The sequence below is a fragment of the Delphinus delphis genome, chromosome 9 (assembly GCF_949987515.2).
Source record: "Delphinus delphis chromosome 9, mDelDel1.2, whole genome shotgun sequence".
Taxonomy (NCBI): domain Eukaryota; kingdom Metazoa; phylum Chordata; class Mammalia; order Artiodactyla; family Delphinidae; genus Delphinus; species Delphinus delphis.
Window position 1 is genome coordinate 100,267,294 of NC_082691.1, and position 12,138 is coordinate 100,279,431.

General features: G+C 44.3%; 1 non-coding gene across 1 annotated transcript; it reads right to left on the reverse strand.

Moving 5' to 3' along the window:
* Positions 1–2,023: 2,023 nt before the first annotated feature.
* On the reverse strand, positions 2,024–2,095 carry TRNAC-GCA (transfer RNA cysteine (anticodon GCA)). The gene has a single exon. It is a non-coding gene; the product is annotated as a tRNA-Cys (tRNA).
* Between the last annotated feature and the right edge of the window lie 10,043 nt (positions 2,096–12,138).

Genomic DNA, 12,138 nt, shown 5'->3' on the forward strand with positions numbered 1-12,138 from the left:
CCTCTAGTTTTAAATAGTAATTTTATTAAAACAGTTATTTGAAAGTTTCCCCCCCCCAAAATTCAGATAAGGTGGTTTCACTGGTGAGTTTTATCACTTACTTAATGCAAAATAACTCTATTTTTGCATAAAAACCTTTCTAAGAATAGAAAAGATGTATACATTGTACGACTTCGTTTGTGAAGCTAGCACAACCTTGATACCAAAACCCAACAAGGATAGTATATAAAAATGTATAGGCCAATCTCACTCATAAATATAGGTACAAAAAATTAAATAAGTTATTATATAACTGAATCCACAAATATATGAAAATGAGAGCGCTTCATGACCAAGCTAGTTTTATATCTGGAATGCAAAGTGTGTTTAATTTTACAAAAAGCAATTAAGTGTAATTCACCATGTTAATAGACTAAAGGAGAAAAATTATATTATTATCTCAATAGATGCAAAAAAGGGGTGGTTTTGAGAACATTCTACATTGATCCATGATAAAAAAAATTTTTTGCAAACTAGAAATAGAAGGAAAATTCCTTAATCTGATAAAGACCATTTACAAAAAGTGTAGCCCACAACAGTTTTTTTTAAATAAATTTATTTTATTTATTTATTTTTGGCTGCGTTGGGTCTTCCTTACTGCATGCGCGGGCTTTCTCTAGTTGCAGCCAGCAGGGGCTATTCTTTGTTGCAGTGTGTGGGCTTCTCACTGCGGTGGCTTCTCTTGTGGAGCACAGGTTCTAGGCACGTGCGCTTCAGTAGTTATAGCATGCAGGCTCAGTAGTTGTGGCCCACGAGCTCTGGAGCGCAGGCTCAGTTGTCATGCACAGGCTTAGTTTCTTCGCAGCATGTGGGATCTTCCTGGACCAGGGCTCGAACCCATGTCCCCTAGCATTGGCAGGCAGATTCCTAACCACTGCGCCACCAGGGAAGTCCACACAGCATGTTCTTAATGGTGAAATGTTGAAAGCTTTTCATTTGAAATCAGAATAAAACAAGATATCTACCATCAACACCTTTTTTCAACATGATCCTGCTGGTTCTAGCCATTATGATAAGGTAAGAAAAAGAGATAAAATAAGGATTGGAAAGAAGAAGTAAAAATTTCTTAGATGACATGGTCATCTATGTAGGAAATCTAAAAGAATCAACAAATAAATTATTAGAATTAATGAGTGTTTAGCAAGACTATCAGCATATACCCTTCATTCCCGTACCTCCTTTTTCTCAGCAAAACTACAACTTCTAAAATGATACACTAGAAATTTCTGCATGCAAATTTTAAAACTCTAAAGTTAATCGATATCTTCATCCTCTTTCCTAACTACATAAAGACATTTTAATTCTTATGAGCCCTTTCCTAAAATATTATTGTTAGCTAGTATTTTAGTTCTATCTTTAAAAAAAAAAACCCTTATAAATTAGACATTAACACTGTGTTATATGGACGACTCTTAGATCTACTTGCATATCTACCAATTTCTTTGTTCAACATTCCTTCTTGCATCTCAGACCTCCTATATGGAATCATTTTACTTTTCTCTAAAGTATATATTTTAGATTTTTCTTTAGTGAGCATCTGTTGGCCATAAACTCTCCGACAGCTTGTGTCTGTTCTCGAAGAATGGTTTGGCTGGGAGTAGAATTCTGAGTTGGCTGATATCTCCTCTCAACATATTGCTTGTGTTACTGCGCTAGCTTCTGGCTTCCTTTGCAACTGTTGAGAAGTCAGCCAGCAGTTCAACTATTCTTCCTCTGTAGGTGATCTCAGATTTCTCTCTGGCTGCCTTCGAAGGACAAAGTCCTCATCCTCAGCCAGGAGATCAACGTACAAGCAGGATTGCATGGTAGACCAGGGGAGGGGAGAGTGGGAAGATCAGAGGAGTGGGACAAACACATGGTCTGAGCAGAGCTGCCTTGCTTGGGTCCGAAGGGTCTTCTCTGACTCTTTACCTGCTGCAAAGCCAGATTCAGCAAGCGGAGAGGAAATTGGAACTCCCTTACCACCTTTAGTGACTAAAAGGGTAGGGGGCACCCAGATTTGAACTGGGGACCTCTTGATCTGCAGTCAAATGCTCTACCCCTGAGCTATACCCCCTGCCATGTCAGCAAGGTCCAATTAACACCATTCCATGTGCTGCCCCAGTTGCCCCTTCAGAATGGGTTGGCTGAGTTGCCAGACCTGCTTTACTGCTAACTCATCCCCCTGCCTTAGTAGAAGCAACGGGCTCTTTTCTCCCACAGCTCACAGCCTCTACTGTCAGTGCTGGAGGAGGTATAACCTGGGGAGCATTCCCCGAAAGCTGGAAGGGTCTATAGTGACATCTCCATGGTGGTTTTTGTGCTGAGCATCTGAGACTCAAAGTCCCCACTGGCCTGGCCAAGCATGCAACACCTCGAAGACAGGACACACATGGACCGGATATGGGTCAGAGCATACAATGCCACACCCTAGGATGCAGGCTGGCCTCTCTCCCGTTGCCCCAGATCTCCATGTAGTCAACCCTTTCACTGTTGGGTGAGATGAAACGTCTGAAGAAATGATTGTCTCTAAGCTCCCAGTTCGCCTTTCTGTGCTCTGCTCTGTGCTGCTGGGTCTGGGACTCTGTAAACCTCTCTTGTCCTTTGCCAGGTGGATTCCTGGTTGGTCCTGCCAGCAGGGCTCTGTCCTTCCTGCCTACTGGGTTCCTGTCCGTGTCCCCGGCCATGACAGTCCATCCCAGGGGATTGCCGCCTGCAGTTTAGTGCTCATAGGGCCAGCTTTGTCATGTCACCTCAGGGACACTAGCACCACCTTAGGGGTTGGGGTCCCGCCTTAGGGGTTGGGGTCCCGGATCCACAGAGACCCTCCCCAGGTTTGTAAGATTGAGTAAGTTCATCCTCCTCCAGTTGTGTCCACAGACCGGGAGTCAGAGTGGTTTCTTGCAGGTACTCCCTCCATGATACTTAATCTTCCCTTTCACCCTTTCAGTCCTGTGATTTCCAATTGTTGTGGGTTAAATTGTGTCCCCACCCCCCAAAAAAGATGTGTTGAATCCTGGCCCCCAGTACCTCAGAATGTGACCTTCCTTGGAGAGGGGCATGAAAGATGTAATTAGTTAAGATGAGATCACAATGGAGTCAGGTGGACCCTTAATCCAATATGATGGAGTCCTTATAAGAAGAGGAGAGACACACAGGGAGAACGCAGCCGTGTGAACTTGGAGGCAGAGATTGGAGTGATGCATTACAAGCCAAGGGAGGCTGAGGATTGCCAGCAACCCCCAGAAGCTAGGGAGGGGCCAGGAAGGACCCTCCCCAAGAGCCTTCAGAGGGAGCCTGCCCTGCCCATACCTGGATTACAGACTTCTAGCCTCCAGAACTGTGAGACAATAAATGTCTGTTGCTTTAAGCCATCTATTTTGTGGCACTTTATCACAGCAGCCCTGAGAAACTGACACACAGATTAACAATTCTTTATATTAAGTGCTTTCTGTTAAAATGACCAGTGCAATTTTTGTCTCCAGACTGGACCCTGAATAATACAGAAATTGGTACCATTGGGATCCCATGAAACAGACCCTCAAAGAGGGTACTGGGGATGCACTTGGTCTAGTTCTTCATCTTCAAGACAGGGCCGAGTGTCTGACAGGACCCTGAATCATAAGGGGTGGCCATCTAAGGTACTGTAAGCTCCAGCCAGGTTCTCGTTTTGAGAGTGGTCTCTATGGGACACAATATTGTCAATTCAGCTCAAGGAGGAAAAGGGAACTTTTAAAGGGGGAATCCAGACTTGAACCAGGGACCTCTTGAGCTACAGTCAGATGCTCTACCACTAAGCTATACCCCTAGCTGGCGGAGGGATCCTGTAATTAACAAGCTTTACACTTCCACTCACACACAGCCTGGCCATTCTGACTCAGCAGAGAGCTGTTAGTCCCACTCAATTGTACCTGGACCCCTTTATGCCATAACTATCCTCCTTTTCCAAAAAACACCATCATTTCTTGGCACCAGCTTGGAAGGTAACTGAAGGTTCTGTTTGGGACAACAAAGTCTGTACCTGGCCTGATATACAGGCAGAAGATGAAGATCAGAGACTCATCGGCAGCTTTTCAGTTGAGCCCACTTTCAAATAACCTATAAAGTGGGACGGAGATAAGCATCTCTCCCAGCTCACCTCCAAATTCCCCATCTGTTTAAGGCACTTGAACTTTCACATTGTTACTTTAGCCTTCTGCCTCATGTGTATCCTTCCCCACACTGCTCACTTCTTCCTGTCTTTCCTTTAGCCATCCCCTGCCATCTGCGACGACATCAATTTTCTAAATTTTTTGTTTCTTTGGATTTCTCTCTCATCGCGCAATCACTGTCTTTTGTGTCATTCCCCAAAGTGTTCCAGAGGCTTGGTTGATTCTAGGGCAGGTGTCGGGTTGATGGCAGAAGGACTCGGCATTAGTTAGATGTTGCTGCATACAACATACCCCCAAACTCAGCAGCTTAGAACAGTAAGTCTTTATCATATCGTGCAGTTCCAGAGATTCTGGAATCTGGGGGTGGCTTAGCTGGGTGGCTCTGGTTCAGGATCTCTCATGAGGTTGTGGATAAGATGTCAGCGGGGGCTGCATCATCTGAAGGTTTCACTGGGGTGGGAGGAGCCACTCCAAGCTGGCTCACTCACACAGATGTTGGCAGGAGGCCTCTATCCCCTGCTTGATGTATCCTTATGACATGGCAACTGGCTTCCCCCAGTGTCAGTCTCATTCCAAAGCACCCTCACAGACCTACCCAGAGTATTGTTTGACCAAGTATCTGGGCACCCCATGGCCCAGTCGAGTTGACACACAAAATTAACCACCACATATATATATGCGTATAATTAGTTTTATAAGATCTTACCAAACTGTTTTGCAGAGTGGTTGTACCATTTTACATTCCTAGCTGCAATATACAAGTGATCCATTTTTCCTGTATCCTCACCAGCATCTGGTGTTATCACCTTTTTCATTTCAGTCGTGCTGATAGGTGTGTAGTGATATTCCATTGTGGTTTTCATGTGCACTTCCCTAATGGTTAAAGATGTTGACACCTTTTCAAGTGCTTATTACCATCTGTATATCCTTTTCTGTGAAATGTCTGTTCATATTTTGTGCCCATTTTCTTTTATAGTTTGTGATTTTTGGGGTTGTGTTTAAGAAAGCCTTCCCTGAGTTATACATATTTTATAAACAATGTTTGTGCCCCCACCCAAATTCATACATTGAAACCTAATCCCTAATGTCATGATATTTGGAGGTGGGGCCTTTGGGGGGTGGTCAGGTCATGAGGGTGGAGCCCTCATGAATGGGATTAGTGCCCTGGGTGCTAATTTCTGGGTCTATGGTATTTGGTTATAGCACCCCAATGGACTAAGACAATTTTATTTTGTATATTCTTCCAAAAGTTTGAGTTTATATTTAGGTCTTTAATCCATCTGGAATTTGTTTGTAATGGAGTGAAGTAGGGATCTTATGTGATTTTTTTAGGAGCCAATTATCCCAGCACCATTTATTATATATCCACCCTTTCCACATTGGTAACATTATTTAGGTCTTATATTCTGAGGCCATGCTTCATCCAGAGCAACACTGTCCAATATAAATATAATGTAAGCCCCAAATGTAATTATATATTTTCTAGTAGCCACATTAAAAAGCAAAAGTAATTATTAAAGTTAATTTTAAAAATCTATTTATTTAACCCAAAATATCTAAAATATTATCACTGCAACATGTAATTAACACACAAAATTAATAATGAAATTACTTGCATTCTTACTTTTGGTACTAAGTATTCAAAAATCTGCTGTGATTGCAAAAGATACGTTCATGTTTTCTGACTGTGCAGAGCATTTCAAATGCCCTTGTTGTGTATGGGGAATTTCTTTCCTTGAAAAACCCTCAAAAGAGAAGCTAGAAAACTCTGTTCTCCAGGCTCCTTTGAGTTTCTGGAATAGGTCCAGGCTCCAATAATGAGAGGTACTCGTGTAAGGTTTGAAGAGAGAAGAGGGAGGTGTAGAGTCTGTTTTGCTTGCAAGGATGGTGTCATTGTCCAGTGTTCAGGGCTTGTTTGGTACAGATGTAGTGCACGTGCTGGTTTCTGGGAAGGAAACTGGCACCTCCAGCTGGGCGGCACCAATGCAGTGGTGGTGGTTTTTCATCAGACCAGTTCTGCAGCTTAGCTTGGGTCATTGTTCCTGGAAGGCTGGTCTGCAGACTCTTTTTCCACCACTCCTACCTAGTGAGATATATATATATATTTTTTTGAGATATATATATATATATATATTTTTGAGATATATATTTTTAATAAATGTTTACAGCTTAGTCTACCTTCTGTGGCAGGCACCCAAGGGCCCTGATGGCCACAGCAGACTAAATCCTAAAGTTCTTTACTGTTCCAGCCCAAGGATGCTGAGAAACATACCTCCAAGGGCATGAATTCAAGCAGTGAGTTTCCAACTATCTTTGGTCAAAGACTAGCTTTATTTTTAGTTTCTTAAAAAGCTGTCACAGCTCAATACTAGTACCTCAGACTTGCGGACTTTGAGACCCACTACAGCCAGATCTGGCCAGTGTCAGATTGTAGAATTTCTAACCATCAACAAACAGGTCTTGGGCTGGTTCCTGGACCACACTTTGAGCAGACCACGAATTCCTCTGAAATCTAGGGATGACTTTATCACTCTGCTAAGTTAGTTACGCAAGACCTCTGTAGAACTGCCTTCTCCAGCTGCTAGAAGAATCATACTCCACCAGTTAGGAACTGCGTTCAGCTGCTGGTAACCAATTAGAAATGAGAGTGGCTATTGTGCTCCTCAGTACAGACTCATTCACCATAGTACCATGCATTTCTTTTTTTTAAATTTTTTTTTAATTTTATTGAAGCATAGTTGATTTGCAATGTTGTGTTAATTTCTGCTGTACAGAAAAGTGACTCAGTTATACATATATATATTCTTTTCCATTATGGTTTATCAGAGGATATTGAATATAGTTCCTTGTGCTATGCAGTAAGATCTCGTTGTTTATCCATCCTGTATGTAATAGTTTGCATCTGCTAATCCCAAACTCTCAATCATTCCCTACCTCCCTCCCCCCACCCCCGGGCAACCACAAGTCTGTTCTCTATGTCTGTGAGTCTGTCCTGTTTCATAGATATGTTCATTTGTGTCGTATTTTAGATTCCACATATAAGTGATATCATACGGTATTTGTCTTTCTCTTTCTGACTTACTTTGCTTAGTATGATAATCTCTAGGTCCATCCACGTTGCTGCAAATGGCATTATTTCATTCTTTTTAATGGCTGAGTAATATTCCATTCTATATATATATATATATATATATATATATATATATATACCACATCTTCTTTATCCATTCACCTGTCGATGGACATTTAAGTTGTTTCCATGTCTTGGTTATTGTGAACAGTGCTGCTATGAACATAGGGGTGCATGTATCTTTTCGAATTATAGTTTTGTCTGGGTATATGCCCAGGAGTGGGATTGCTGGATCAAATGGCAACTTTATTTTTAGTTTTTTGAGAAAGGGCCATACTGTTTTCCATAGTGGCTGCACCAATTTACATTCCCACCAACAGTGTAGAGGGTTCCCTTTTCCCCACACCCTCTCAGCATTCATTATTTGTAGACTTTTTAATGATGGTGTGAGGTGGTACCTCATTGCAGTGTTGATTTGCATTTCTCTAATAATTGGCAAGGGTGAGCATCTTTCTGTGTGCCTATTGGCCATCTGTATATTTTCTTTGGAGAAATGTCTATTTAGATCTTCTGCTCATTTTTCGATTGGACTGTTTTTTTTTTAATTGAATTGTATGAGCTGTTTGTATATTTTGGGAATTAAGCCCTTGTTGGTTGCATCACTTGCAAATATTTTCTCCCAGTCTATATGTTGTATTGTACCATGCATTTCTGATGTGAAAGAAAGGAAGTTCTTGGGGGAACTTCAGGCAAGGAAGAATCCAAATGCACATGGGCTCTCCTGGGCTCTCTTTAACCTGAAGAGAGGTGGGCTTGAACCAGGCAGAGCTGGGCGCACCATGGAACTTGCATCCGTAGACTTTTCTCCTGCACTGCTTTACCTTGTTACAGGGGAGCTGAGAGGGCCTCCCATTGACTGTAACAATGGGAGGTTCCTGGTGTAGGAAATGGCCTTGTTAGAGGAGCCTTTTTTAAATGAATAACTAAGATCTACTGAGCTAGGTGCTTGAAAAGTTGTTGATGGGGAAAGGGCATGAGTCTCAGAATCATCTGGATTTGTGTCTTCTCTAGGTATAAACACGCTAGAAATGTCTATATTTCTTTTGAAAAAGAGTATGTGGAGGTGAGCAGACCAGGGCTGGCATGGGCACTCCAGGGTGTCTTTAGGGACACGGGCTCTTTTTATCTCTCTGATCAGCCTTCCCTTAAATGTGGGTCCCATTCTCAAGGTTGACTCATGGTCCAAGTTGGCAGCTGGCACTCCAGCCATCACATCTATGCTCCAAGTAGGAAGCATGAATTAGGTCAAAAAGGGGATATGTCATGTTTGTCCTTCTTTTAAGTTTTCCCAGAACTTTTGTCTGATGACTGCTTCTTATCACTCATTTACCTCCCCTAGCCAACGAGAAGTCAGGAAATGTGGTCTTTTAGTTGGGAACATAAATGCTCAGTATAAAATCAGGGTTCTATTACTAAGCAAGAGGGAAGAATGTATTTTGGGTAGTTAACTAGTGAGCTGTGCCCCCTACACACACACACACACATGTATTTATACACATATGTGTGTGGAGCACAGTTTATGCTTATTTTTGTAAAGGGGATAAAATATGGACAATATCTAGGGTCTGTATGTTACATAACTCCAGGGACAATGTGATTGGTGGAGTTGTGTAATATACAACCTCTGTGACTGTACTTGGCTGCCCTGGCAATAACCATCATCTTCCCAACCTTCCATCTGTAAAGACCTATCATATGAATGCCTGCTGTTTTTCAGAGCCAATACAATATTTTGCTCAGTTGATGAATTGGTATGTTTTCACTTCTGTTTGATTACCAGGAAACTCAGAGATACGTTTTGTATTCAGCAGCAGTAGCTTCTCCTAACCTGGGCTCTCGGGAATAATAAATTTACATTCTCTCTCAAATGTTCAGTTCTTGCCTTATTTTTCCCTTGAATTTTTAAAATTGTGGTGAAATACACATAGCATAAAACTTATCATCTGGGCTTCCCTGGTGGCGCAGTGGTTGAGAGTCCGCCTGCCGATGCAGGGGACGCGGGTTCGTGCCCCAGTCCGGGAAGATCCCACATGCCGCAGAGCGGCTGGGCCCATGAGCCATGGCCGCTGAACCTGCGCGTCTGCAGCCTGTGCTCTGCAATGGGAGAGGCCACAACAGTGAGAGGCCCGAGTACCGCAAAAAAAAAAAAAAAAAAAATCATAGAGACAGAAAGAAGGCTGGTGGGTATCAGGGGCTGGCGGAGGGGGGAATGGGGAGTTATTGATTAGTGGGGACAGAGTTTCAGTTTGGCAAATGAAAAAGTTCTGGAGATGGATCGTTGTACAACATTATGAATGTGCTTAATACCACTGAACCATATACTTAAACATGGGTAAGATGATAAGTATTTTGGGGCCTCTCACTGTTGTGGCCTCTCCCGCCGCGGAGCACAGGCTCCAGACGCGCAGGCTCAGCGGCCATGGCTCACAGGCCCAGCCGCTCCGCGGCATGTGGGATCTTCCCGGACCGGGGCATAGAACCCGTGTCCCCTCCATCGGCAGGCGGACTCTCAACCACTATGCCACCAGGGAAGCCCTGTCTCTATGACTTTGACTACCTCATGTAAGTCAGCCCTTGCCTTTTTTTAAAAAAATAAATTTATTTTTTTTAAATTTATTTTTGGCTGCGTTGGGTCTTTGTTGCTGCACGCAGGCTCTCTCCAGTTGCAGCGAGCAGGCTCTAGGTGTGTGGGCTTCAGTAGTTATGGCTCACAGGCTCTAGAGTGCAGGCTCAGTAGTTGTGGCGCACAGGCTTAGTTGCTCCACGACATGTGGGATATTCCCGGGCCGGGGCTTGAACCCATGTCCCCTGCTTTGGCAGGCAGATTCTGAACCTCTGTACTACAAGGGAAGCCCAGCCCTTACCTTTTAATGCTTGCTCCATTGGTGGACTTTTATTGCATCTTTTACTGCAAGCTGCCTCAGATCCTATTTTTTTGAAGCTAGCTTGGTATAAACAAATAAAATCAGGATGGTAATAATTAGGCACAAGGGAAACACAGAGAAAGCTTAGGGCAGACTTCCTCTGCCCCTCCAGGAAATGAGTATGGCTGAGGAGGTGAAAATGTAGCTCATGAGAAATGTCACAGGAGGAATACTGAAGTCTTTACCCCTTGTTGGAAATTTAGATTCCATGAGGCTGGGCCTCCACAGAAGAAGGAGGTATAACTTCCACTGGAGTGAAAAACAATCATGACAGAGGGGGCACCTGGATTTGAACCAGGGACCTCTTAATCTGCAGTCAGATGCTTAAACCCTGAGCTATAGCCCCAGCTGCCTATATCTTTTTCACAAGACACTTCCATAGTTGCAGTCTTTCCTAAGCTGTGCTCTCACCATCCTGTGTCTCCCTGGGGAGCTTCCTGAGCTGCTTCTCTGGGCACCCACCTGCACACCTGTCAGAACTGCTCCCCTTCCTCAGAGCCTGCGTACCTATGCCCACCCAAACACCCCTCTTCCCAGAGCACGTCTCGCCCCCTTCCCTCATTATTATTATTATTACTGAATACAGGAGGAACTCTACCCAGCCCCTTAATATCTAAGATGCTTCATTTCTTCTTTCTTTTTCTTCATCTCCCACTCTCTGTTTTGGTTTCCTTTCCAGGGAACCAAGGCCTGGGACCTATGGGAGGCTGTCAGCATCTTGGCTTTACCCCAGGAGAGGCGCCTGGCCAAGAAAGCTACAGCCCCAGCTTTCCAGGGGAAGAGTGGGCAGGGGTGAGCCCAGAAGTTGGCATAGCCACAGGGCCTGGCATGGGGCTTGGGCTTACTTCTTCTGGAACTCAAACAGCCCCTGCTGTACAGTCCTACATTTTGTAGTACTGAGCCATCGTTGCATTTCTGTCTGAGTCTTTCTTGGTTATGTTGTACCATACAATTGGATACGATTTCTACTATTTCATTCAGATTATTCTGAAGTGAGATTGCCCTTCCCCGATAGAGGAGGGTGGTTCTTTGGTCAAGGGTATGGGAGTAGCTGTGTCCCTGCTAGAGCCTCCAAACAAGCTCTCCATTTGTAGGAGAACGTAGGCCCATCAAGCTTCCAAGACTCCAGACACATCCAGTGAGGCGCTGAACGCGACAGTCTGCCTTTCTTGGGAAAAAAAGAGTTAAGAGTGTTGGCAAGTGGATGATTTTTTTCCAGGATTATAAAACAACACTGGATGAACACGAACATACTTCTTGGCCCACTTCTCTGATGATTTCCCTAGGACTGATTCCCAAGAGTGAAGATGGAAGGCTCCGAGGGGCTGGCTGGGTGCTGCGACTCACAGCCTCCATCAGCAGTCACCAGCCCCCCCGGGGTCCTGCGCTCTGCCCTTCACTTCCCAACCCCCATGGTCCTGCCCTTCACTGGAGTCCTTACCTGGCAGCACCTCAGTGAGGCCATCAGGTATGGAGCCTGGCTCCCAGCCCTGCAGCACCAGACCCCTGACTTTGTGATGCAGCCCGGCTTTCAGGACCTCCCTAATCAGGCTCTGAGAGATGGATGCATAATAAGCCAGAATGCCCTCGAGGTTACCTGGGAAACCAAATTAGCTATCAGAAAGTTGCTTCCAGAGGCTGCAATCAGAGCAAAGGGGAACTGAATGCTCTTGAGGGTTTCTCAGGCCACGGAAAATTATTATGCATTATTCCTGTTCCAAAGTCCCGTTCCTTCTTTAGAGACCAGAATACTCACAGTCACCGAACTGGGAAGCGCAGTGTGTCCTCAGGCATCCTTCCTAGATCACTGCACTCTGTCATCCCGCTTCCGGAACGTGCCCGTCCCTCTCCTCCATCTAGCCTCTCAGCCCTGCGATCTGCTCAGTGTGGATAGATCTTAATCCACAGATTGAGG